This window comes from Chionomys nivalis, chromosome 25, assembly GCF_950005125.1.
Source record: "Chionomys nivalis chromosome 25, mChiNiv1.1, whole genome shotgun sequence".
Classification (NCBI taxonomy): domain Eukaryota; kingdom Metazoa; phylum Chordata; class Mammalia; order Rodentia; family Cricetidae; genus Chionomys; species Chionomys nivalis.
Window position 1 is genome coordinate 38906697 of NC_080110.1, and position 27181 is coordinate 38933877.

The 27181-nt window shown below is 43.2% G+C and overlaps 1 protein-coding gene across 2 annotated transcripts in view; it reads left to right on the forward strand.

Annotated features, from left to right (window-relative positions):
- Positions 1 to 6489: 6489 nt before the first annotated feature.
- The window catches only part of Rap1b (RAP1B, member of RAS oncogene family), a 33559-nt gene continuing 12867 nt past the window's right edge, over positions 6490 to 27181 (forward strand). The window contains exons 1-2 of one of the 2 annotated variants that reach the window (XM_057758116.1): positions 6490 to 6661; positions 7346 to 7393. The gene's annotated coding sequence lies outside the window, so the exon portion shown is untranslated. The remainder of the gene's footprint in view (positions 6662 to 7345; positions 7394 to 27181) is intronic. The other variant, XM_057758115.1, reaches the window with a different exon arrangement.

Consider the following 27181-nt stretch of genomic DNA (forward strand, 5'->3'; position numbering starts at 1 on the left):
AGGCAGGCAGCGTATAGTGAGCACCAAATGAAAAGTGCAGTAGGAATGAGAGAAATCCAGAGCCCACTGTGCCTTAGGGAGTATCAGACAGACATGAGAGATCCCCGCCCCACACCCTGGCTGAAAAGCCATCTTCAGAAAGGAACACACGGGGCTGCCAGGTGCCAGGAGCAGCAAATAAACTAGAATACAGATTTCAGCTCTGCCAAGTATTTCTATATAGCTTTGGATGATTAAGTTTTGGTTTCTCGTCTGTATGATGGACCATTAAATCCTATCTATAGGACTTGGAGAAACCGGGCACTAGGAAGTAATTATTGTCCGGATGATAAAGTACCAGGACACGTCTGACGCTTAAGCACCTTTCGCGGATTAACTGTTTAAGTCAGGGACAGGCTAGAATCTGTTAGGGCTTACTCCTGGCTTTTGAAGAGTCTCTTAATTTATACTCCTCTCCCCACCCCACCCCCACGCCACCCTGGTGTTAGGAGGCTGAAACACGGGGCCTCACACATGGGATTCAAGCGGTTTTCCTTGGCGCTCCATGCCCAGCTCTTTAAATTGCTTATGAAATTTTCATGACAGTGTATTTCATGAAGTTGGTTTCTGCAGTGGTTTTCTGATGGCTCTCAGAATGTCATTTTCATTTTTATGGCTTTTCTCAGCTAAGGCTCAAGCAGAGGAAATTTTAGGTGTAATCTGTGCTTTATATCATAGACATTAGCAATGACAAGATTACAGAACTGCTAGATTTATTTAATGTGGTATAGGCAGGTTTGTTGGTCAAACCCACAACTGCTGCCGTGGAGTTCATGCACAATTTGAAATATAACTGGAGACAAATAAGCAGTTATTATAGTTGTTATACAAGCTTCATTTTTCTCCCCTGTAAGTACATGGTTTCCCCCAAACAGAAGTCTTAGAGGTACACAAAGTTACCCGAGGAGACTGTGAGTTCTGAGATGCTTCCCACAGTAGCAGAGCCTCATGGGCCCTGACCCGACGACAGAAGGATAAAACAACCACGTAGACTTTGGAATACAATCTCGGACCAAGAGCACAGTGTGAAACTGACTGGGGACTTAAGACCCGATTTTCTTTTTTTCTCTTTTGCATCCAAGAAGTGATTTTTTTTTCTTTTGTTTTGTTTTTTGAGACAGAGTTTCTCTATGTATCCCTAGCTGTCCTGGAACTTGCTCTGTAGACCAGGCTGGCCTCAAACTCCCAGAGATCTGCCTGCCTCTGCCTCCTGAGTGCTGGGATTAAAGGCATGTGCCACTACCACTGGTCTGTTACGTTCCTTTTTAACCACTGCTGAGCTCTGTACTGAGCCAGTTTCGGGAATATGAAACTCACATAGTAAGTAGCCCTTGTACTTAAAAGGGGCTCATGGTTGGTTTAATGTTTTAATGCTACCATGTTGATATTAAAGGGTTTTTATTATTTATTTATTTACTCTACTGAGACAGGCATTTTCATTTGAAACTGACTCAAAAGACATGTAGTCGATCCTGCTTGTGCTTCTCAAATATAACATCTAGACCAAGAAGCATTTCTTACTTTGCCACTGTTGACCCCTGGCATGATGCTAACCAAATAAAAGGCTTTCAAGACACATTTGCTGGTCCATTCTGTTTCTAAAGTGGTGTGGAACAGTGGAAGATACGAGAGCCGGTTCAGTTTCACTGTCTGTGAGTAAAGTGATCCTGGGTAAAATCTGTAACCATGGGGTGTTTTTTCTCTTCTACATGGTGACAGAGGCACAATAGCATTTGCCATATAGAGATAGGGGGTAGAAAGTAGCAAGGCCTCAGCCCCCAGGACAAGAAGATGCTTAAAGCTAGGTTTTCCCCTTTTAGGAAAAGTAAAATTTCAGAGTACTCACCCATAGCCATTGCTATGTTTAGCCTGACACATTATTTCTAATCTTTTATGCCTTTGCTTCCTGTAATTTTTACTTTGACGTCTATACTTACTTTAGCTTCATCTCAAAGCACAGGAAAGTATAAGAAAATAGATTTTATTTTATTTATTATTTATATTTTTGAGACCAGGTCTTGCTATGTAGTTCAGGCTGGCCTCGAACTCACAGTACCCCCTACTAACTTCAGCCTCCTGAGTGACGGATGACAGGCATGAGCCACCACACCTGGCTCAAATACGTAGATTTAAAAGTAAGACCTTTCAGCTAAATGTGGTCATTCCAGCATTCCAGGCTGAGGCAGAAGGACATTGAGTTCCAGGCTCGCTGGAAGCTATATGGCGAGAACCTGACTCTAAGAAAGGGAAAGAGCATGAATGCCCTAACTGTATTATTTTTCTTAATGGTTAATGATCATCAGCCTAAACAAGGCTCATACTATTTAGCTCCCAATCAAACTTGTCAGGAGCATTAATGTGTATTGACCAAGTCTTATTCTGTTACTTCATTCACAAGTGAATACTGAAAAGTGAGCCTTTCAGAACAGTGTGTTGTTGGCTGTTCTCTTGGTATGTCTGTGTGTGTGTATGAATATGAGCATATATACATACATGCATACATATATACACACATATATATTCATGTATTCATATATAATGTATATATATCTATATATAATTCTGCACCTTTGCAACCACCCTCCATGGCAGGAGTTAGAGGTTGACAAAGATAAGAAGACCACTTGTACTGGGTCGGGTGGAATGTGCCTTTAATCCCAGCACTTGGGAGACAGAGGCAGGTAGATCTCTGTGAGTTCAAAGCCAACCTGGTCTACACAGCGAGTTTCAGGACAGGCTCCAAAGCTACACAGAGAAACCCTGTCTCGAAAAACCAAAACAAACAAACAAAACAAAAATATTACTCTGTGACAGATAAAAATTACATGTAAGCCACATTCTAAGGTCAATGAGTAAAGTTTTGGTTTTTTGTTTTTAGATTTAGTTTATGTGTATGAAGGTTTTGCCTGAATGTATGTATGTGTGTTACATGCTTTCCTGATGTCTGTGGAAGTGAGAAGAGGGCTTCTGACCTGGAACCGGAATTATAGATGGTTGTGATCCACCATGTGGGTGCTGGGAATTGAACTTGTGTCCACTGCAAGAGCAAAAAGCTCTTTTAAAGGCTGAACTATCTCTCCAACTCCCACCCACAAGTAAAATTTTATTAAATTAGAATTACATCCATTCTTTGCAATTTTTATATTAACTTATTGTGTGTGTGTGTGTGTGTGTGTGTACTTGTGCTGTGAGTGTAGAGGTCAAAGGGTAAATTGTGGGAGTCAATTCTCTCCTTCCACCACATGGGACCTGGGCTATCAGGTTTGCTCCAGCATTTGTAAGTAAGTAGTGAGTCTTGCTGGCCCTCTTTGTATTGTTTATGGCTGCTTTTGTGTTGCTGTTGCAGAACTGAATAGCTGCTCACTTCAGCAGCTACAACACAGACCCTCTGTTCCAGATATTTACTATCTGGCCCTTGGCAGAAAAAGTTTGCTAACTCCTGTTTGGAGGGAAAGGCGCAGCTCATGAAAGAGAAAGCTGCATTATGGGACTCAAAAGAGAAAGAAACTCGTTTAGGTTGACATAGCAAAGGAAAACGCACTATTTCTTAGAGAAAATAGATGGGCCCTGAGTAGTAAGATGGGATGGGCAGGGGCATTCCGAACACAGGCAATCGCCTACGTCCAACCGAGGAGTGTAAAGGTGCCCCTGTGAGTAAGAAGAGAAGTCCATTTTGACTACAAGGCAGTTCTAAGCAAAAAGGGAAAGTGTGACACAGCTTTGTTCAGGAGAGGAATTGAAGGCTTCTTCAGGAAGGGAGTGACTTACTGAGTATGCTTTAAGATAATTTATCTAGCACCAATGTGTAAAATGGGTCACAGTAGGCAGCTGAAGCTACGAGGCTACAAAGGTCCAGGAATCAGTTGTGTCAACATAAACAAGTGTGGTCTTAGTTGAAATGGACCAGAGGGGCCTGGAAGATCTTGTCCACCTGCTGCTTAATAGATGCACCGGTTGATGGGTTGGTTACTCAAGGGAAGGAAGAGAAAGGTGACAGGTTTGAAGAGTGGATAATTTAAAAGACGGTGACACAATTAGCAAAGGAAAACGAAGCAAAACTGGTTTGGTGACAATGGTAATGAGCATCGGTTTGCACACAAGTTAGAGAGAAGTCGCCAGTAGAAGACGTCCTGGTCTGACATAAAAATAGGACAAGGAGTTCAAATTCAACAGCGAATCCAGGACTACCAGACACAGGGTTTTCCTGTTCTCTATATACCAATCACAATTCAATACAACTTGCATTGACGACCAGCCTAATGAGATGATAAAAGTACTAAAACTTAAAATAAGCAATTCTACAAACCGTGGCTCCACTCCTGCTGAATAAAAGGAAAACAGGAATTGCCCAGATGTCAAAGAATTTTAAAACAACAGGAGGGGGAAGCCAGTTTATTCAACACTCTTGCTCAAAATTTCAGGCTTTCAGACTTGTCAAATTTTCATTCAATAATTGATAAGATAGCAAAATCGAATTTGCAATTTGTTCATTCATAATTGATAACAATTCCAACAGACTGCTCTGAAATTTGCCCTTGAAACTTCCATTAAAAATTGTTCTCAGAAAATGACAATTATTGAAATAGGTAACATGTTTACTTATGAAATACAAACTGTAATGCACGTAGAAAACACTGCTACCAAAAACTGTTTCTGGAACTGGAGGGTGACTCAGTGGGTAAAGTGCTTATTGCACAGGCATGAGAGCCTGGGTTCCCATCTCCAACAGTCACCTAAGAATCCAGGGTGGTGGCCCATGCCTGTGATCCCAGAATCCAATCGGCATGGAGACAGGAGAATCCTTGGGGATTCTTGGTCAGTCATTTGAGCCTAATTGGTGAGGTTCAGTGAGAGATGTCTCAAAAAAATTAAAGAGGAAAGATAAATAGTGTTGACCTCTGGCTTCTCTGTGCCTACACGCGAGCGCGCGCGCACACACACACACACACACACACACACACACACACGTTAATTATGCTGTTTCTCCTTTTACTGCACTAAAGGGCTGACTGCTACCCTTGCACACTGACCAGGCATTGAGCAATATCCCTACCCTCATTTTTTAATTTTTATTTTGAGAGGCTCACAAAACTGTCTAAATTGGCTTTAACTTACTCTGTGTGGCCTCAGCCAGCCTAGAATTTGCTATGAACCTCCTCCCACTCAGCCTATAGAAAAAGAGGTAAGCTCTTACAGGCCTGTGTCCTGAGGCCCAGCCACAATTCATTCGGATCCACTCAGCCTAGGTCATCTTAGTTGTCAATTCTTAAAAAAGAGTGGCCTTATACTCCCCATTTCTCTTCCAGAGTTTGTAAAATTTCCAGAATGATTAGTATAGTGCCCAGCTCAATTGCCTACTTCCCTCCGTGCTTCTTCTCTAATTGTCTTCGCCCATCAGAACCTGTTCAATAACTGGCCTTGGTGGCTCACGCCTTTAATCCCAGCACTCCAGAGGTAGAAGCAGGTGTATCTCCATGAGTTCAAAGCCAACCTGGTCTACATAGCAAGTTCAGGCCAGCCAGAACTACATAATAAGGTGAGACCCTGTTTCAAAAACAAAGAATAGAAACAAACTCTTCAAAGCAAAGCTCTGATGGGGCTGGTTCTCTTATTAAAGGTGGTAGTGTGAAAATATCCTAATGATTAAGTCTATGTAAGTTCTTGTGCTCTTTGGTACTAGACGTTTTTGGCCGCTGCTTTCCGGAGTCACATCATAGATTTACACCTATGAATAATCTATAAAGTCACGAAGGCGCCCCAGGCGTGCACTTCAATGAACCACTTATTTTAATTCTATAAACAGGGTTAATTTAGGTACCGGGTATAAGCATGCTTGGGTATCATCCATTTGTGAACTGCATCTGCAGAGTAATTCGGACAGCTGGCCCTGATTAAGACACGGCAAGCTGAAATACTTGTCAAATCCAAAGAAAGGCCAATTGAAAACTGGTAAGCTGCCCTGGTCGGGCTCTTTCACTGCGCTCTGGGAGTGGGGACTGCAGCTCTGTTACTTCTCCAGCTACTTTCCCCAGCACAAAGGACCACGCGAACACCGACGGCCTGGGGGCGTTGGCGACGGAATTCCAGTGTGCGCTCGGAGGCCCCGCGACCGCTTCGGAGGGTTTCTAAGCCCTGAGCTCCCCATTATCCGCTAGGGTCGAGAGGATGCGCTCCGTGGAGGCTGACTCCCGACTGTGTCGGACAGCCAGCAGGCGGAGGAGAAGCTGATCGGAGCACCCCGAGGGCGCAGGCAGGGACCGGGACTACGGCTGGAGCCGGCCGGCCAGAGACCAGGCGAGGCCCAGGACGAGGACCAGCCCGCCGAGGCCTCGCCTCCTCGGCCCGGGGCCCCGCCCCGGCCCCGCCCCTTCCCGGGCAGCGCTCCTGCGCGCCCCGCCCGCGGGCGGAAGCGAGAGCGAGGCTGAACGCCTGACGTCAAGGCGACACCGCCAAACCTCGCCCAGAGTCAGGCGTGGAAAGCAGCCTGAGCGGCGGAGGCGGCGGCGGGCGGCGGCGGGCGGCGGCGGGCGGCGGCGGCAGAGACCGCCGTGGCGCCGGGAGCAGCGAGCCGAAGGGAACGCGGAGCGACAGCGACGGCGGGGACCCGGTGACAGCGCGAGAGGTTAGCGGAGCGCGTGCGTGGCGGCGGGGCTGGCGCGGGCCGGCTGGAGGGGGCCGATGGGGGGCGGCGCGGGCCGGGCGGGGCGGCCGGAGTCGGGGGGAGCTCGCACGGCGGCGACGGTGGCCCGGGCGCGCGGCAGGTGGCTGCGGGGTCCCCCCCCGCGAACCCCTCGCTTCAGCGGGCGAGCCGCCTCGGAGCGGCCGGGGAGGAACCTCAGCCGCGGCGGGGAGCAGCGCGCTTTGCGGAAGGGGTCAAATGTCTGAAATATGGCGGAGGAAGTGAGCGCCCGAGGAACCCCCAGCCGCCGCCCGCGGCACCGCAGCCTTCCTCGCCGCGCCCCGATCCCCGATCCCCGCCGCGGGGGTGGGTGGAAGTTAGAGCGGAAACCAGAAAGTTGTCCTTTGCTGACACCCGGGGTTTCTCCCAGCCCCGGCCCGGGCGGAGTAGCGTTGACGGGGGTGGGGGGGACCACTCCCCGGCGCCCCGCGGGCTCGAGCCTGACAGGGAAAAAGTTTGCCCGGATCGGGACTGGCTTGCTTCATTTGTTGCGGGAAGTGGCCGAAGGAAGGCAAGAGAGCGAGCCCCACCTAGTCTGGCAGCCGCCACCGTGCAGAGACAGAGAAAAAAATGTTAAAGGGGCCTTTCCCTTCGTCAGCAAGAGGAAATCTTTTTTCTCTCTTGCAGAGAGAAAATCCAGGAAGTCTGTCCTCTTCTCCTTTTTTCGCCATCTCGGTATGTCTGATTCTGAAACTGACTTATCAGCGCCCTGAATTTTCTTTGAAACTACTCCCAGGGAACTGGGCCCTCCGGATTTTCCATGGGGTGGAGGAAGAAAGATCTTCCCTTCAGAGTTTGAGCGGATGGGCTTGCTTTCCTTTCGCTTGCCCCCTCCCACCCTCCCATACTTTAGAAAGACATTTTGGCCCCGCGACCTGACTGGTGTCAATACAAGCACTTCTTTATTACAGAAGTGGGAAATCGCATTTTTACTGAGTTGAAAATTGACATTATGGTGAAGGCTGGACTTTTAATATTTTAAATTAATATTTAAATTGTTGAATGTTTGCTTTGCTGACAGTGTGTATTGATATAGACCGAGTGCTTCTAACTTGTAAATTCATTTTTTCAGTTTTCTTTTGTATAATTAGAACGTTGTTGAGACTTGCCTAAAAGGAATTTATCTTAGCAAGAAGTAACTTAATTGAATGGAGAAATTCTTCTCGTTTAAAGCTCTTATCATTCTAAGAGCTAACTTGGAATCTATGGATTAAGTCCTTATAGAGTCATGGGACTTTTTAAGGGCTGGAAAGGGACTATTTAAATCTGGTCCCACCCTGTCATTTTGTGGAGGAGGAAACTGAGGCCTAGAACAGGTAAGATAACCTGAGTCTGCTGATTTGTAAGGCAGTGGTTTATCCATAAAAGAACCCACAGGACAAAATGTGGCATTCAATGGTGAGTTAAATCTTGCAAATCTTTTTAGTCCTATTATCCGCTCCTCTCCAAGATAGAGCGCCTTGGTTAGCTAAGTGTGGATAATGGCGTGGATGGTGTCATCCCCAGGTTTGGGTTAGAGGAAGTTAATACTCTGGGGAGGAAATAATTTTTACTTAAAGACACGGACTCCCTAATGACTGTCGTGTTTGAGCTTATCCACACTTTTAATCTCTGTAGTGCACTATGTTCCCTTGTACTCTCATGTTGACATTCTCAGTAGTTTAATAACCTTATCTGTGGAAGCCACAAAGTAAATTGCTGAAGGACATAAAGCTATTTGGGTTTAATGTGCCTGGTATCAGAAGACTGCTGAAGGACGCAGGGCTAAGCTGTGGTTCGGGGCGTGGAGATGACGGCCACGTCTTTCCCCTTTTTCTAACTTACCCCTCTTCCTCTCAGTGGCTTGTATCACTTCCTAACTTCTGTTACTGCTGTGTATTTTTATCTATTCTACTAAACTGTAAGGTCCAAGGACAGGATATATTCCTTTGTGTACCTCAAATGACTAGCATGTTGCTGTTTCATAGATTCTCTCAATGGAAGTTAGTGGAGTTAAATGAAAACATCACAAAGATAGGAATTAATTCTGTCGTGTGTATTCTTAGTTCCTCGGATTTTACCTGAGCACTAGTGATGTTCGGAACTTAAATTTAGAGGCTAATGGAAAATTCAGAGAGACTGAAGAGCACAGTGTAACTTTGAAAAAGAATTACTTGTACAATGTGTTTGGGCTCACCCACTTTACAAATTGGTCATCGTTTTATCATTGGTCATTTATAATGATTCCTTTTGACCTACAGATAAAGTGAGCCCTCCCTCGTGAGCCATTTGCAGCTGTAATCCCAGCAGTTCAGAGGTTGAGGCAGAATGATTGCCGTACATTAAAGGCTAGCCTGATCTAATGAAACCTCTATAAGTAAACACATAAATAACTTAATCTACGTTTATGGAGATCTTTGAAAGACTTTGCCTATGCAGAGGTTGATGACATGTAACTGTACGTGCTGTTTTAAGTGTAAAGTCTAAAATTGGGATCGAAATCTCATGTTTAGCTTTCTTTGCTTTTTGTTTAGGCACTTTGATAAATATTTATTGAATGAAATTAACCTGTGAAATTAGATCTGAGAAAATTTAGCCGAGTTTACCTCTCTCCTCCCCCAAAGTGTGGTTTGTATTTGGTGCTTTATTGTTGACTGTCAAGGAGATGTTACTGACTTCACGTGTCCTGCTGTAAATACATTTTCAGGAGTAGATGTTAGTATATAATGTTTAGATTTGAACTGCTACAAGGTTAGTTTAGTGTTTCTGCTCTAAATAGTCAACGGCTATCTCTATAGCAATGATGTCATGTCATCACTGTAGAGTTCATACAACTCCATCTTTCTGCTGGGGATGCGGCTTGGTGATGAGAAGTCCAGTCTCTCACTGAAAATAGCAATTACTCTTTAGTTGTCCAAGGCTTGTTATAAAGTCGTAACTAAATATACTTTGTGTTTTTTGATCTGGTTTGTCTATGAAGGATGTGTGTGTTGTTTTGTTTCTATATTTGTTTTCTTTGTTTTCTCATTTTTGTGGACATAGATTAGGCTGACGTTTGTACTGTTTGTTTGTCTTTTCAAACTGAACTTTTTTTTAATAAGAACAATGTCTTAAATGGTGGCTTGATGCATTGTAATACTAGACAAAATTTTTATTTAGCATTGTGCTGTCTCGTACTGAAAGTTGATCTTTTCAGTAATTGTAGATGTTTTGCACTAGTGTTGAAAGGTTCTGATGAGCAGTTGAGGGCTAAAGTCTTGAAATTAGTTCTTTAGAAATCTCAAGGATACAGTGGAAGCAGTAACTGCAAAGAATAGAATGAAGGGCTGGAGATGGCCAGGGGTCAAGAGTGCTTGCTGCTTTTGACCTGAATTGGATTCCTGCTGCCTCCTGACCACCTCTCTACCTCTAGCTGTTGGGGCTCCACAGCCTCCTTCTGGGCTCACAGATGCCCACCTACCGGTGTACTTCTCACACACCTATGCTCAGGCACACACAGAAGAAAAAGAGAAGCTAGGAGGAACTTACTTACTCATTTATAGTAAAAGTGTGACTTGCTTTATAATATGTTGTTCTTTGTGTGAACTCACTTGACTGGATTCTAAGTCCTTTAGCAGTAGAGTTTCTAGTTTGTAAAGTTAATCAGGATTTTTTCTTTTTTTGCCTCTTTAAAATAACAGAATTTTAGAATTCATGAAGATAAAGGATGTTACTTATTTCCCGCACTTCATGAGTACTGCTGTACTTCTAATGTTCGGATTGAGGGTATACAGCAGCTTATTAAGCTTCCAGAGAGTCCTAAAACTTACAAAGAAAGAAATGAAAGTTTAGGGGTATATGGTTTTAAAATTGCATTTAAATTCTCTAAGAATATTTGCAACAGGAATTGCAAATTTTCATTCTTGTTTTTATTATACAAAAGGATAATAATATTCTGGAATATCATTTGTTGTACTTAAAATTGGTTCCATTCAAGGTGCTTGAATAGTGGACACTTACTCATTTCTAGGTGATGGGTATCATTCTCTAACTACAGCCTGAGTTTGACTTTTTACTGATTCCTAAGGCTTCTGGGTGTTAACTAGTGTTTCATATCTTTATAGTTGTGCTACTTTACAGCAATGAGACTCTTCCGTCTAAGCTAGGTCGGGACTCGGGAGATAACTTCTGGGTGAACTGTTTCAGGGATGGGGGTTACAGATAGATAGCCTGCTGGGGATGTTAGAGGGAGAGAGCATCACAGAGTGATCTAAAATTTATCTCAGCAACTATATATTTATAAAATTTGGTTTTTTTCCAGCTGTGTGTGGTGATCTGTACCTGTAACCCCAGCATTTGAGGAGGCACAGGAAGGGCAATCCTTCTGTCAGCCTTTGCTGCACAGCAAGTTCCAGGCTAACCTGGGCTTGTTTTCCTTTACTCCAGCCATAGCTGTTTTGAAAGTAAAAAGGGAATTGATTGCCTCACTGGTGGGCTCTCTCTCCCACTTGTGGTTTTCCTTGTTGTCTTGTGTGATAGGAAAAAAATAGGAAAGCCGTGTTCTGCCCACTTGTAGTTTCAAGTGGACTTGGGAGGATATAGGAAGCAGTAGCTACAATTGGGCTCTAATTGCCTGTCTTCTGAAGTTCATCCTCACACATTACAATATATTTCTCCTAGTCATCATCATCATCACTATTGGGAGGACTCAAACCTAGGGCTTTGCATGCTGGACAAAGTACTACAGAGCTACATCCCCAGCCCTTTGGAATCACTTTGTAGTAAATTCAGGGATTCTCTAAGCTAATAAAATTAGAGGTCTCGGTAAAAAAGGAACAATATAGACACAAACTACTACTGTGTTACAGATACAACATCTGTGATTTTGAGGTAATGAATTAACTTCTCAGTGATACAACTCTGCATCTCTACTGTACAGGTAGGAAGGGGTCAGGACAAGGTGTATATGGACCTCTACTCTTAGAGTTTCTCTAATTTGGAGATGCTGCACATTTGTGTTGCTAAGAGTTTTCAAGTGTTCGGCTTTACGGGTTTGGTTACAATATTTGCAGTACAGAGGATAAGAAGAACAACACGGTGTGGTGTACAATCTCTGCACTGCTCCGGTGCTCTGGGAAACTCGCCTTTCCACTGAGGCTCTCTTCTCCCTTGCTTTTCCTTGGATGTCGGACTTGAGGGTTAAGTAAAGTCTCGTTTGTAAATGTTTTACAAATCGTAGGACACACTCGTGTCATACGAATTCTTCAGGGCATCTGTTCTCTAGCATTAGTTAACATTCTCCAGGAGATCTGAGTGAAGGGTCGTGGAGCCATTGCTCTGCTTTTGAGAAAAGGTCTTACGGTGTTGCCCGCTCTGTCCTCAAACCTGCCGTCCTCCTGCTTCAGCTTTGAGGTGGCCGAGATGACTTGTGCATCCCAGACTTGAGGAGCTTTCAGTAGGAATCGTTTTGCTCAGTGGTTCTCAGAGTATGATCCAAGAGACTCTGCAGATCTGTAGATGTGCTTGGGAAGTCGGCGGGAACAAAGCTGTTAGTTACATCAATAATGCAAAGACATCCTTTGCCCTTTCTACTGTGTTGACATTTGTTTCTATGATGCCAAGACCAGTGGCAAGCATGGCAGGAGGGAAGCGGATTAGAGCTCTGGCATATCCTTCACTGCCCTGACTGTTTAAAAGGAAGAAAAAGTTCCACCTAAGTGTTCTAAAGATGAATTAGGTCTTCCCTGTGTGCAGGTCTTTTTATTATGACAAATAGAATGTTTGAAACATGAGGGTTTCCCACTGAAGCTAGTGATTGTCCCCAAGAAAAGTGACTCTCACGAGCCAAACCAATTACTTGCTTTTAGATTTACTTTTATTCTGTTTTACCTGCATGTTTGTGTGCAGGCTGCCCTCAGAGGTCAGAAGTGGGTGGGTCTTCTGTAACTGGAGCTGTAGCCGGTTGGTTGTGAGCCGCCACCTGGGTGTTGGGAATTGAACCTGGGTCCTCTGCAGGAGCAATAAGTGCTTTTACTGCTGAGCCATCTCTGCTGTTCCCAGAACCACTCCCTTTTTTTTTTTTCCCGAGACAGGGTTTCTCTGTAGCTTTGAAGCCTGTCCTGGAACTAGCTCTTGTAGACCTCGAACTCACAGACCTCTGTCTCCTGAGTGCTGTGATTAAAGGCGTGCACCACTCACTTTTTAAAGGAAAAAGTTTGGCTTAAAAAAAAATTCCTCATCACGGGAGACAGTCCAGCTGAGAGTTAGGTACAACTTATCTTAAAGCCCAAAGGCTTGACCTACATCTTATATTGTGGAAAATTAAATATGAAACTTTGAATTAAAAAAAAAAGAATGCCTGCAATCTAGGCATTGATGGAACATGCCTTTAATACCAGCAGGCAGGTGGATCTCTTGAGTTCCAGGCCAGCCTATTCTATATATATATATGAGCTGCAATATAGCTAGGGCTGTTAAGCAGAGAAAAAAAACCCTATCTCCCCCCCCAAAAAAAAGGGAAGAAAAGAACAAAAAAAGAATGCTTGATAAATATTCAAATTCAGAGTTAGTATTAAGCTTTTTTTAAAAGATTTTAATTGTGTGTCTGATGTCTGTGTGCCACATGTGTTTAGTACCCATGGTGGCCAGAAGAGGGCACCTGAGACTGAAGTCACAAACCAGTCTGGGTGCTGGGAATTGAAGCCCAGTCCTCTGGAAGGACAGCAGTGCTCGTAACTGTTGAGTCGTTACTCCAGCCCTCTGACATTCTGTTGAAAACAGCAAGCGTGCTTGTTGTCCTAAGGACAATTGTAGCAGTATCTCTGGATGATTATAAATAGCTCTTAAGCAAAAATTGGGATTTTGGAAAGCTTTTCTGGGTACTGGGCCCTTCTTACTTGAGAGCAGCCTCTTAGTACTGTGGGGAACTTCTTTCTTTGAACCTAAGGAACATTTGAAAGAGTACACAGTGGAATGAGTCATTACTTGAAGATTTGTCTAACTATATAGCCAGTGTTTTCAAAGTGACCAGCTCTAGATACTCTAAGAAGTCTTGAGTGCCGTGGCCTTGCTTCTGAATGTTTGCTAATACAGAATCGGGTTAGATGTAGTTTCTTTGCAGGCTTCTCTAGGCAGTCCATTATTTTTGATCACATAAACTTAGATAATTATTTGGTATGTCCAAATTACCTTTTGGAAAAATGCTGTTTCTTTTTCCTGTTTACTTAGGAACAATCATAGCAATCTTGTTAAACAGTGGAAATTTTAGGTTTTTGTAGTAGCCTAGATCTAGCTCTATTAGCTAGTTTCAGACCATGAAAGTAGGTAGAAAGGTGGATGGGTAGGTGGTGGGTGCTCTGTGAGCCAGTCTTCTTAGCCGAAGGTCTAAGGTGGGAGGATCCCGAGATGTCCAGGATCTTCAACTCTCGTCTTAGAGTGGAAGAACAGAGGATGTCTTTGATTTGTAGCCAGCTCACTACCGACTAGCAAGGTGGGCTAGCCTGGGAAAGTTACAGAGAAGATCCTGACCTCTTGCGATCTATTTAAACTACAAAGGAACAGACTGGGATATTCTACCATGCTTTCACAGAAAGTGGTAATCTTGTTTTTTCCACATGAATAATCTTGCCAATGCAAGGCCTCAAAAAAGCTGATTAATAGGGGCAGCAAGATGGTTAAAGCACCGTCTACCAAACCTGATGACTAAGAGACTGGAGCCCGTGTGGTGGGAGGAGAGCACTGACTCCTAGAGGTTGTCCTTAGACCTTCACATGTGCACACGTGTGTGCGTGCACATAAATACACACAAACTAGAATTTAGTAAAAGATGCTCAGCTGATATGTCCGGATATTGGTCATGTAGAGGCACCTAGGTGGGTTCAGTTCCTAGCAGCTGGCAGTGACTCCAGCTTCAGAGGCCTGATGATTTGGCCTGGTCCTCAGACACAAGCACTCATGCACAATACTTCCTCACCACAGACACATAACTAAAAAATAAATTGGTTAAAAACCCTGCCTTGTTCCTTTCCCCGGAACCTTTAGTAGAAGGCAGGTTTCCATGATCTGAAGAGAAACCAAGCTATTGAACAGCACTCTTTAAATGGATGGGGTTGGCTTGTGCGGTGCCCACTTCAGGGGTTAAGTGCTAAAGGACTTCAGCCTACAGGAGCTAATCCCAGCGGGGGAGGAAAGTTCCAGGAGCTTTCTTTGGTGCTTCTCGAATTAAGTAATTAACTGCTCAGCTGTCTTAACGGTTCTGAACTAGGGAACATACTGAGATCATATTTTATGGCCAGGACATCCAAATTCATCACAGGTTGCCACTAAATACTGTCATGCACTTAATAGTTATTAACTAAAAACTGGGTAAAATTTCTTCCGTTTTAGCTAGCTTTTAAGTATTTTTGGTTTTCTTCTCCCCATGAGCTCCCTCACTTGAATCATAGGCTTTAGTGGCTTTTTTATTAGGGTGTGTGTGTGTGTGTGAACGCACGCATGTATGTGCTGTTTACTTTGTTTTTAAGGTTTTGGGGCTTTTGAGGTTTGAGGCAGAGACTGGCCTTAAACTGAAAATCCCCTGCCTTGGCTTCCTGATGGAATTACAGCTGTGTACCACCATGGAAGGCCTTTTGCCAGCTTTTAATGACAGAAAAATAATTTATACTATCTCTCTAGGGTGTGAAATGTTACTGTTTTGGTCGTTTTGTTTTGAGATGGTGAGTAAGAGACTTCACTGACCTTGAATTTATGGCTGTCCTGCCTCAGCCTCCTGAGTGCTCAGGTTATTCGTGTCATTGAGAAGAAAATGATGCCCTTCATCAGCCGTGAAGGGCAGGAGAGGGGCATGGAGTACTAGGAGGAGAGCAGGGTGCGGAAGGCTTGTGTGTGAGCGGGCGGGGCTGCTCTGCCTCAACAGAAGTGGTAGGGCTGCTGGTAACGCCTGCGCTGCTTGGTTTCCCACTGAGGGTCCTGTGCAGATAGTAACTCTCCGCCACCTAAGAAGATGGTGTTGAGTTTATCACTGCACACTAGAGTTGACAGTGCTTTGCTCCCCAGCAGAACCTTCTGGACATTAAACACCCAGGTGTCCACATTGTTCTTTATGTTTTAGATGATTCTTTGGAGTATAAGGAGAAATCAGAGAAGTCACATACTTCCTTTTTGATTATTAAGACTATGGCTCACTGTGTGCCAAAGCCCAGGCTGATCTCCAACTTGTCATCCTCCTGCCTGAGCCCATTCATCGTCATTGCCCCCAGTGCTGCCGTTACAGAAGTGTTGTGTGTCTTAGGTACTTGTCAACCTTTGGTTCTGTCATTTGTTTTTATTGTTAGAGTTTTGGGTTGTGGTCGATTTTTATGTATGGTTTGACAATAGGGCCTTATTCTATAGGCCAGGCTGCCCTTCAATTTGACAGTTTTCCTGCCATGCACATTCCTATGGACTTGGCTACTGTGGTTTAGTGGTGTTGATGTTGATTTGTCTGAGGTTTCAGTTCTCTTGGAACTGTGAATGTTGTTGACCCTTCTCTGGGAGCTTATTTTCCACTGAGGCCTTTTCTGGGCTCTCAAAGGGTTTTTAATGTCGACCAGATCTAATCTTTGTGTTTCAATATTTATATGTATGTGCCTGTGTGTATATGTGTGAACCATGTGTGTGCAGGTGCCACAGATATCAGAAGGGGGGGCAGAGTCCTTTAAGCAGAATTACAGACAGTTGTGAGCCATCCAATGTAGGTGCTGGAACTTAGGTCCTCATTATGTAGCCTTGGGTGGACCTCAGTAGTGAACCAGGCTGACCTTGAACTCACAGAGCTCCTCTTTAGCTTCCTCAGTTCTGGGAATAAAAGTGCATATTGCCACGCCCAACTTGGATGCCTTGTTTCCACACATCTGGCTACGTGTTATTGAGAGCTAATTGTTCACAGTTTTTGCGTGTTAGGATTGAAATAAATAATTTTATACAGAAGGTTTTAGCAAAGGTAGAATATTAATCACGAAAATGTTAACAAATACCCAGTTAGTAATACAAGTGTTTTTGGAGCCAGAATTGGCAGGTCTTAGCTGTTATAGCTAGAGAAGATGGTAGAAATGAAGAGGAATTGAGCACAATATTATAAGGTGAGTAGGTTTTAGATTAGTAGTGAGCCACAGTGAGCAACAATACAGTTTCTCCAACAGGCTTTATGCTGGTGGGTGTTTGTGAAATGGACAGTAGGGTCCAACAAGACAACCTAACTCCTGAAAGTTGTCCTCTGACCTCCATACACAGACACAGTAGTCCAAAGCAAATGAACTGGGTAGATGCTGCCCTGCTCTAATAGACTCTGTGAAATGGGTTGTAAGACGATACTAACCTTCCGCTATAACCCTGTTGGTGGGTATCTTCACATTGAGACGTGGGTGTTTCTTTTCTAGTGCGGTGAGGATGATAAAGCACTGTCCATGTAAGTCACACTTAACGGGTTCAATAAAACGAAGAAATACTCACACCAGTGTTCAGGCAAGTGCAAGGAATTTATAACAAACCAGGTTTTCTACTGGATCAGATATAAGACTCAGTATTCATTCGATTATTTACAGATTCAAAAAATTTTAAGATGGCTTAGAAAGTTTTTGTTAGTAATGTCTTCTCTGAAAAAGATATTAGAATATGGAACTCTTACTTTCAAGCAACTGAAACAGTCGGCTGGAAATTCGGGCTGACTCGAAGTCAGTGGTGGGTGTCTTCCTCAGTCCCTCTCTAGAGAGAAAACCACAGGTCCTCCTGCCTCAGGGAGGACCCCTATGGAGGAAGGTGAGAACCGACTCCTTCCTAAAGTTGTTCTCTGACCTCCACATGAAAATCTTGTTGCATGTGTTCTTGAGGTGCAGTGTGCATGCACGCGCGCACACGCGCGCACACACACACACACACTGTAAGTGTAGTAGAATTTTTCTTAGATCCCCGATGTGGGGCTGGAGAAATGGCTTGGCAGTTAAGAGTGCTTGTTGCTCTTGTTAGAAAACCCATATTTAATTCCCAGTACCCACATGGTAGTTTACAACCATTGATAACTAATTCCAGGGCATCTGATACACTTTTCTGACCCCCTTAGGCACCAGGCATGCAGGTGGTGAAGGCATTATGAAGGCAAACACTTGTGACCATAAATAAGTAAATCTAAAAAAGATTTTATTTTATTAAATCCCTGATGGAACCACCTGGTATAGTGACAGGAAGAAGTAAATAGCTGAAGTGGATACTCTGAAATTCAGCATTGCTAACAGGAAGTGTCTGCCCACTTTTCCTGTTTTCTGTGTGTTCTGCTGGCTGTAATAGACTAATTAACATCTAGACTTTTTACTTGGTAAATACGCTAATATTAAAAATATGCTGACATGTATGCATGTGATTGGGGAGAATAGTAATTTTGTCTCAAATTTAGCAGGAAATGGACACTTTAAAGATACCTTTTAAAAGAGTCATCTCTTTATTTATGTCTGAATGTTTGCTGGCCTGTATGTATGTGCATAGTGTACTGTGTCTGGTGCCCTCGGAAACCAGAAGAGGGAAGCAGATCCTCTAGAAAGGGAGTTACAGATGGTTGGGAGTCACCATGTGGGTGCTGGGAGCCGAGCCTGGTCTTCTGCACTGAGCTGGCTCTCCATCCCCGAGCTGCATTCTGTTATCCTAGTAATTTCGTGAGTAAGCAAGCAGGTGTTGTGTGGCAGCGAAAGAGGAACATTCTTTATGTCCCCAGTGACATACGATGCCCCTTGGTTTCTCTAAGTGCCCTTTACTGAATATAAAAGGCGTCTTGAATAAGCTAGAAATACAGAAGTGTTGCATTTATCAAGCTACTGTGGACAGGAAATGGATAGCATAAGCTGCCGATTAGATGAAATGGTGAAACTAGTAGAAAATCGTGGGGAGTGCTTTTGATTCCTCTGCTTTTTGTTTCTTAGTTTTCTCTTCTGCACTTTTGGCAGATTGAACCAGGGAATTTCCATTAGGAGTATGTTGGTCTTAAAGTTTCCTATGTGGTATGTAATTGTGCAAACATGACTCCACAACCTAAAATCGAGGCATTCTCTTGGCTTCTTGGTGCTTTGGGGGCATTCGTCGTACGAAGCAAGCCATTTGCTCCTAGTTAGGTGGCCATGGGAAATGAAATAATTGTTTGTAGTCTCGTGGAAGATGCTGGTTGTAGTTCTCATTTCAGCCTTATGCTGAAACAGATTATAAATGGTGTTCTTAAAAGTTTATCTATCCTTGTGTGAGGTAAAAACTAGGTATTTATATTAGCAGATTTCGTGTGGTGTTTTCTATTTGCAAAAATTGGGAGTGATTTGTTCAAAGATCCCTACTCCCTACTCTTATAAATATATTAGTGCTGATAGCCTGATGTCCCCTAGGATCTCCAAACTGGATTTAGTAGTTGCTTCAAATATGTGAGTGCACATCTGTTCGCCAATGTTCCGAGGATGTCTTTATGGTGATGAGCAGTTACTCAAAATTCTGCACTTTTGACAGTAGCATTAAATTAGGTACCTCAAGGACTATAATGGGCTTTCTCCCCCCCCTCCCCGCAAGACTTAATGTAAACTTAAATATGAATGGTTATTTAAGTTATGGAAGAACTGATAGGTGGAGATCTGAGGAATTAGGACCACCTCTTTGCAAAGCAAAACGATAGTTCATGCTGTCAGTTGGACAAGTTTCCATCTTGATTTGCAGAAGTTTCCTCCTGTTGTTCCTTTGCCTAAACCGCAGCAGACCTTCCAAGTAAGAGCATACTCTTCCCTCGGTTCCTGTGAGTGTGAATTGCTCTCACACTTGTTCTCATTACTACACTCAGTACATAGACGTTTGAGCTTAACACCAATTTGCCACCACTACAGTGATATGCAGAATCTCCTCTCATCTCGTTCAGGGTCTCACCGCCTGTAAGGCAGTGGTTCTCAACCTGTGGTCGCAAGCCCTTTGGGGGTCACATATTTCAGATATTTACAGTTCATAGCAGTAGCAAAATTATAGTTACAAAGTAGCAACAAAAATAACTTTATAGTTGGGGTCACTACAACATGAGGAACTATATTAAAGAGTCTCAGCATTAGGAAGCTTGAGAGCCACTGCTGTAGGGCCTAAGTCTGGTGAGCCTCGGTAATGGACAGGATAATAATGTAGGCTTTGTTGACATACTCTGTCCTCATCAGGGCCATTCAGTTCTGCCATTTTTGCCTGATGATAACCATAGATGAGACAGTGAATGAGCATGACTGTGTTCCAGTTAAGTTGTTTTTAAACACAGCCAGCAGCTCCTGGAGATGCAGTGCAGAGCAGAGTGCTTACCTAGGATGCGGCAAGTCTTAGGACCCATCCCTAAGTGTCTTTTCTGTTCCAGGCTGTGCTTTAAGTTTTAGTTAGACAGTAATGAACGTGACACATGATCCTAGGCCACAGGCTAGTCACTTAACGTCTTAACTTTGAGTGCATCTGGACAGATTCAAGACACACAGGCTGAAGGAAATTTTATCCAGTATTCAATTCATTCTTTTGTTTATTTGTTTTGTTTGGGCGACAGGGTCTTACTATGTAGTCCTAACTGCCTGGAACTGAAAAAGATCCTCCTGCCTCTGCTTTCTGAATGCTTAGATTAAAAATCATGCACCACCATGGCTAGCCTCCAAGGTAGTTTTTCAGATGAGGTGAGAAAGCCTGCCACTGCCTGTGAGACCTTATGAGTATAGTAGGTGCTGTGGTCTGTGGTGGTGTAACTCACCGCAGCTCAGTGTGCTTTAGCCGTCAGCGTCTGTGTGTCAGGAAAATAGCCTACATGTGTGCATCTGGTGTTGTGTTCTTTGTACACAATAGGCACTCAAGCCAAATAATACTGTTGAATAAAGCTGAAGCACCAGTTTTCTTACGGTTCCTTTTATATGGTATGTTGTTTATGGTACATTACTTTGGTTTTCATCATAAAATGGGTTTTGTTTCCAGCCAAGGCTCACATTAAAAGCAGCCCACATACTAACCTTACTAGGAGCACATATTGCTCTATGTGTGGCTTTCGTGGCCTCCTGTTACTGACAGCTCGGTTTTAAGTGTCTTCCGTTTTCTCAGCATGGCCTCTACCCTCAGATTGTCTAGTGTGTTGCTCCTGAGTCAGAGCCCCTGAGCACTTTTCACAGGGGAATTTTCCTGTCTCCCTGAAAATACTTTGCACTTTGCTGTTTCTTTCCTCTCCCTGTGCATCCTGTGTGCTCTGAAGAGTTCTAATTCCATGTTGGACTTCCTCTGCTACCTTTGTTCTCTTCTAGGCACTGCTAGATCTGTTTCTGATTGAAACACTATAGTTCTTGGTGCTACCTTCTCTTTAAAGCAATTTCTGATTTCCATTTGAACTCTCATCAGATTTTGTGTCTCTCATAATATATGCCCCTCCCTCTTTGGTGGCGCTATAGCTTGAACCCAAAGCCCTAACACTAGCCTATAATGAAGCAGTGAGCCACATCCCCAAACTGTTTTCTGTGTTTCTTGTCTTTTCCTGCAAAGCTTCTTGGGGACAAGTATGTTGTTCCCCTTTATAATTAAGAAATACAAGATGAAGCAAATGCCTATCAAGATTGACTTCCTTTTATGCTGTAGCCATCTTTTCATGTGTCATTGTTAGTGCACTTTCCACAGAAGTGTAACACCCAGTAAGTAGTGGCTGATTGTAGAGGGCACTGGGGCACTCTGGCTTTTAGATTTCTAATGGAATATTTTAGATTCTTGAATGTTCAGATAAAGTACACTTAATCCGTTTACTCTCCCATTTAATGGTCTGTTTACATGTTAGGTATATTCTGGGGGCTTTTCTAGGAAGTGTTGTTCCTCAGAATTCTTAGTTGGGAGCTGCCGGGTGATACTTCAGTCAAGTATGAAGCAGCCAGAAATTTTCCCTTCTTTCTTTCCATGGTGGCTTACTCATTGGCCACAGGCATACAGAGACTGTAAGTGGTGTATAAGAGAATCTGTACCTACTCATTCCTCTGCCTGAATTGCCTTGTATGTGTATCCGTTGTATCAGTCATAAAGTGACAAAGTCAGTTTCACTCCTCACTAGCAGATATATGACGTAGAAAAAAACTAGCTGCTAAAACCTTTGCAGATTATATCAGCAGATAAGACAAAGTTGGGACTAGAGAGAGCTCAGTGGTTAAAAGTACTTGTGGTTCTTGGAGAGGACTTGGGTCTAGTTCCTAACATCCACATGAAAGCTCACAGCTGTCTGTATGTAACTCTTGTTCCAGGGCACCAGAACCCATGTGATGTGCATGTACTCAGGCAAGCAAACATTCACACACACACACATAAAATAATAAATCCTGAAGAAAAAGGGACCAAGAAGGACATGACTGCTCTTAAAAATGTGCTTACTACACCTGGTAGCCTTGTCAGAAGCAGAATCGGCACTGAAATATACTGATCCAAGTGTCCCGACTTATACCTGTAGTCTCAGAGCACCAGAGTGGTTAAGGCAATGAGGATAAGGACTTTAAGGCTAAGGAAGGCATGTGGCTCTGTAAGGGAGGAGAAAAGGTTTGGGCAGTGGTGTTGAACATCTTTAATCTCAGCACTCGAGAGGCAGAGACAGTCTCTTGAGTTCTGAGGCCAGCCTGGTGTACAGAGCAAGTTCCAGGACAGACAAGGCTACATAGAGAAAATCTGTCTCGAAAAAAACAAAAACAAGCCCGGCGGTATTGACACACGCCTTTAATCCCAGCACTCAGGAGGCAAGAAGCAGGCAGATCTCTGAGTTCTAGGTCAGCCTGGTCTATAGAGCTAGTTCCAGGACAGGCCCCAAAGCCACAGAGAAACCCTGTCTCGAAAAACAAAACAAAGAAAAAGAAAAGAAAGGAAGGAAGAGGCAAAAATAAAAAATATTTGTAGTGGTACATGCTTGTCATCCTAGTACTCCAGAGGCTAAAGCAGGAGGATAGAGTGTTTCAAGTCAACTTGTCTCACACAAAAACATTTCATCCTCCTCTGGTCACAGAAATTCAAGTATATAACAGACTCGTGTATTTGTTTAATCTTTCCTCTGTCATTCTTTGTCTGTGGAAAATGAGAAGTGTTTGCAAGATGGTGCAGTGGAGAACATAGAAGATACTGAGGCAAAATGAGTCAGACTCAGTAATGGGAAAAGAGGGAAAAATCAGTGAGAATTACCTCCTTATAGACTAGTTACTTTAGAATTGTATGCTTTTTGTTTTGTTTGTTTCTTGAGATATAATCTAATCCATACTGGCCTCCTGTCTCTGCCTCCTACGTAGGGAAATTACTGGCATGCCACCACATCAGTCGTAGACAAAATAATGTATTTTAAAAATCCATGTATGTTGTGGGTAGTCATGTGTGTGAGTTCAGGCGTGAGTGTGGCACACCTCGACACATGGAGATCGGAGAGCAGCGTTGGGTGTCAGTCCTCACCTCATCTCGTTTGAAACAGATTTCATTGTCAATTGCCACTGCCGGTGCCAGACTAGCTGACCTGCAGTCCTTGCTTCCTCCATCTTGTTATTACAGCACTGAGGTCACAGATGGTAGCAGCTACAACTCCCAGCCTTTGGGTCACACCTAATCACCCACACGCCATCTCCCCAGCTCTGCTTTTAGAGTTCTTAGGTGTTTCAAGTTTCAAGCACTATAAACAGCCATATATAGATAGACTTTTTTTTTCTTTTTCATTTTTCGAGACAGGGTTTCTCAGTAGTTTTGGAGCCAGTCCTGGAACTCACTCTCTAGCCCAGGCTGGCCTTGAACTCAAAGAAATTCTTCTCCCTCTGCTTCCCAAGAGCTGGGATTAAATTAAAGGTGTGCGCCACCACTGCCCAGCTATAGATAGGATTTCTAAAACTGACAAATTAATATTTACCAACTACTTACTTACTGCCTTGTTCACTCGCTTAACATTTTGTGCAGCGCAAGTTATTTCATCTGAAACTTAAAACTCCAGAGAGGAGATTCTGTTAGTCCCATTTTCTGATAAGGAAATGATACACAGAGAAAGGTCAAGTAGCATGGCAGAGGTCATGCCCCATCCAGACAGTCGGGTCTTAACTGTTGCTGCATTGTTTCAGTATATCATACAATTAAGTATATTCCAGTTATCAAAATTATACTCCGCAGATAACATCTTTTGAGGGAATATGCTCGCCTGTAGAATTTACACCTGAGCCTCACAAAAGAAAAAAAAGATTTTTGTTTCTCTCGGTTGGTTTGGTTTTAGTTACTGCCTGGCTTACCTAGCACTCAACTGAGAAGTCCTGTAAGAGACTGGCCTTTTGTATTTGTCAGGTTGCTGATAATTGCTGTGCTCTGGTTAGTGTATTCCTTATGATCACGTACTGATCTAAAAGATGGCTACTGTAATAAAACTGGAAAACGTGTTGATTTTGTTACTGAATATATGTCAGTGGAAAATTTGGCAGGATCGATTGGGATAAGCTTTATTTACTGGAACTATTAATACCCGTGAAAATGGCAGGGGAGACTGTCTCCCCTATTTGAAATATTAAAATGGTCAGAATAGACAGAATGCTATAAGCAGCTTCCTACTGGGTTGTTGCTTTGTTTGTTGTGTTTTTTGTGTTGTGAGGCAACCTCACTCTGCAGCCCACAGGAGCCACAAACTCACACCAGTCCTCCTTGCCTCAGCCTCCCAGGGCTGAGATTTCATGGCTAGAAGTTTTCTTTTTGATGGGAATTTGGGCCTCTTTTTTTCCTTGAAAATAATTTTAAAATCTGCTCAGGTCTGAGTTTTTACTATACCCAGCAGGTTAGGAATAAGACTGTGTTCTACTGTTGAGGTAGAGTCTTTTGGAAGAGAGCGGAGAGCTTGGTGATCATCTGTAACTGATGAGACACTACTTTGGGAGTTGGAGGCGGGAAGAAGTCAGGCTCTTCACTTGCAGACCTTGTTCAGTGGGAGAAGCCCTGTCACTTGACTTCAGGAACTAGTAGTTAAGGGTTTTACATAGCCCTGGTAATTTAAGATCACAGAATTTCAGTTGAGGGAGGAGAGCGAAAACTAAACAGCTTGAGGATAAGAAAACTGCTTGTTACCAGCGTTCTCGGGGAGAAGAGTTTGTCTACGCTGGTGGTAGACTCTTTGACATAGTGTTTTTACTGGGAGAATGTCAGGCCTTTCAAATGTTGCTTTTCAGTGCTGGAGAAATGGCTCAGTAGTTAGGAACACATACTGTTCTTACAGAGGACCTGATTTCAGTTCCCAGCACCCACACCAGGAAGCTCACAACTGCCTTTAACTCCAGCTCCAGGGCATCTGACTTCCTCTGGCCTCATCGAGACACACACATGTTTACATGAATAAACAACAATAGTAAATATTTTTTTAAATGGTTGCTTTTCAGTTTTCAGACTCTCTTCCTGATGCACTTGGGGTATTTATTATTAAAATTTAAGGAGTGAATTTGAATCTAAGGGTTACTGCACATACCTGCAGAACATGAAAGCTGTTGGTTTCAACACTGTTCCTGTTTTAGGGTGTTTCTTTTTCAACTAGACTAATTCCTGGAAGTCAAATGGAAAACCTTTGTATTTAACACCAAGATTTGTGTGATGCTTCTGCAGTTGGGATTCACGGTATCTCTAAATACTAGATGTGAACAAAATGGGAGTTTATCTACTGTAAAGAGAAATAATTGGTTAACTTCTCAAAGCCTCAATACAGACTCTTTGTTGGAATTGTTTTGGTTAGGTTGGGTTGGGTTTCTTGGTTGGTTAGTTCTTTTGTTTTATGTTGTTTTGAGACATGCTCACTGAGTGGCTGGCCTGAAACGCTGTTGTGTAGCCCAGGCTGTCCCGCTGAGTGTGTATGTAGGGCGGGCTGAAGAGATAGCTCTAGTGGTTAAGAGCACTGGCTGCTCTTCCAGAGAATCTGGCTTCAATTCTCAGCACCCACACAGAAAATGCAGGAAAAACACCAATAAACATAAAATAATACTAATAATTTTTTTAAAAAAAGAATGTGTATGTATAGGTTCCCATGGAGTCCACAGGGAACTGGAGCTGTAGGTAGTTGTGAGCTGAGCTGCGGTGTGTGGGGGTAGGGACGGAACTGGTCCTCTACAAGAACAGTGCACACTCTTACCCACATCTCTCCAGCCCCCAGTGAAGCGGCCTTAAAAATAGTTTCACATTTTTTTAAACAATATAATCTGATAACTTTTAAATTTCTTAGTTCGCTTTTTCCCCCGTGTTTGAGGGACTTTTCCTTTATTTATTTATTTATTTATTTATTTATTTATTTATTTAGGGTCAAGGTCTCACATAACCAAGGCTGTCCTTGAACTAACTATATAGGGTGAGCTTGAACTTGTGGTCCTCCTCTTTTACCGGCGGAGTGCTAGGATTATGAGCCTGGACCACCGGAAGCCACTTTTCTGGTGTTGTACTTTCCATTTTATATATATATGTAACCTCTTACACAGTCAGTGTCTTCATTTGGGGTGGAAGTTGAAGATAAATGTATTTCCTGAGGAAGCCTCACTGCCCTAATCTGAAATGAGAAGAAGGTCTTTCTCTGTATGAAGCATCCTGGAGATCAGTGGGCTACCAAGCCAAGAGGAAGAAGAACATGTAGACCTTTGTATCTTCCTTTGGTTGGGTACCCAGAAATCTCTATAATATTTGAGAAATATACAAAAGCATATTGGGAAGTGCTTTCAGATAGGCTCTCATTATGTAGCCAGAGCCCACTTGTATTTGTATGCCTAAGTGTGTGTATGTGTGTGCTTGAAAGGCTGAAAGAGTGTCAGATCCCCTGGAACTGGAATTGCTAAGGGTGCTGGGAACTGTACTTGGGTCCTCTTTAAGAACATCACGTGTTCTCAACTACTGAGCCATTTTTCTAACCTCTATTTTAAAAGACATTTTATTCTAATTGTGCTTGTGCCAGTTGTGCTGTCTTGGAACTCTCTGTGTGAACCAAATTGTCCTGCCTGTCTTCTGAGTGTTTGAATAAAAGGTATGCACCCAGCTCAAAAGAGAAAGAACAAATTATTGATGGACACAAGAATTAGATAAATCTGCCTTATTATACCAACGAGCATGACTAAATAGGATTGTGAGTTCAGAGCTAACCTGGCCTATATAGCAAGGGAGTTAGTTAGTTAGTTAGTTAGTTAGTTAGTTGCCATTTTAAATTCTGACTAGTATATCCCTAAGGGAGATTAATAGGTTTCAGTTTGGGGAATATCCCTCACCTGTCTTGGTGCTTTTAACAGCTTTGTTATATAAGGGACTAGCTAGATTGATAGAACTATGGTGTTCTAGAACATGTCTCAACAGATTCCTAAAGTCTGCAGCCCATTTCTGAGGCAGAAGGAAATGTAGCTTTGGCAGTGTTTTCATGACATGAAAATATTACTACAATCAAGAAAAAGTGCCTTGTAATAATTAAATGCTTTAAGTCTTAATGGGGGTATGGATTACATGGATGTTAGCATATAGCAAAAT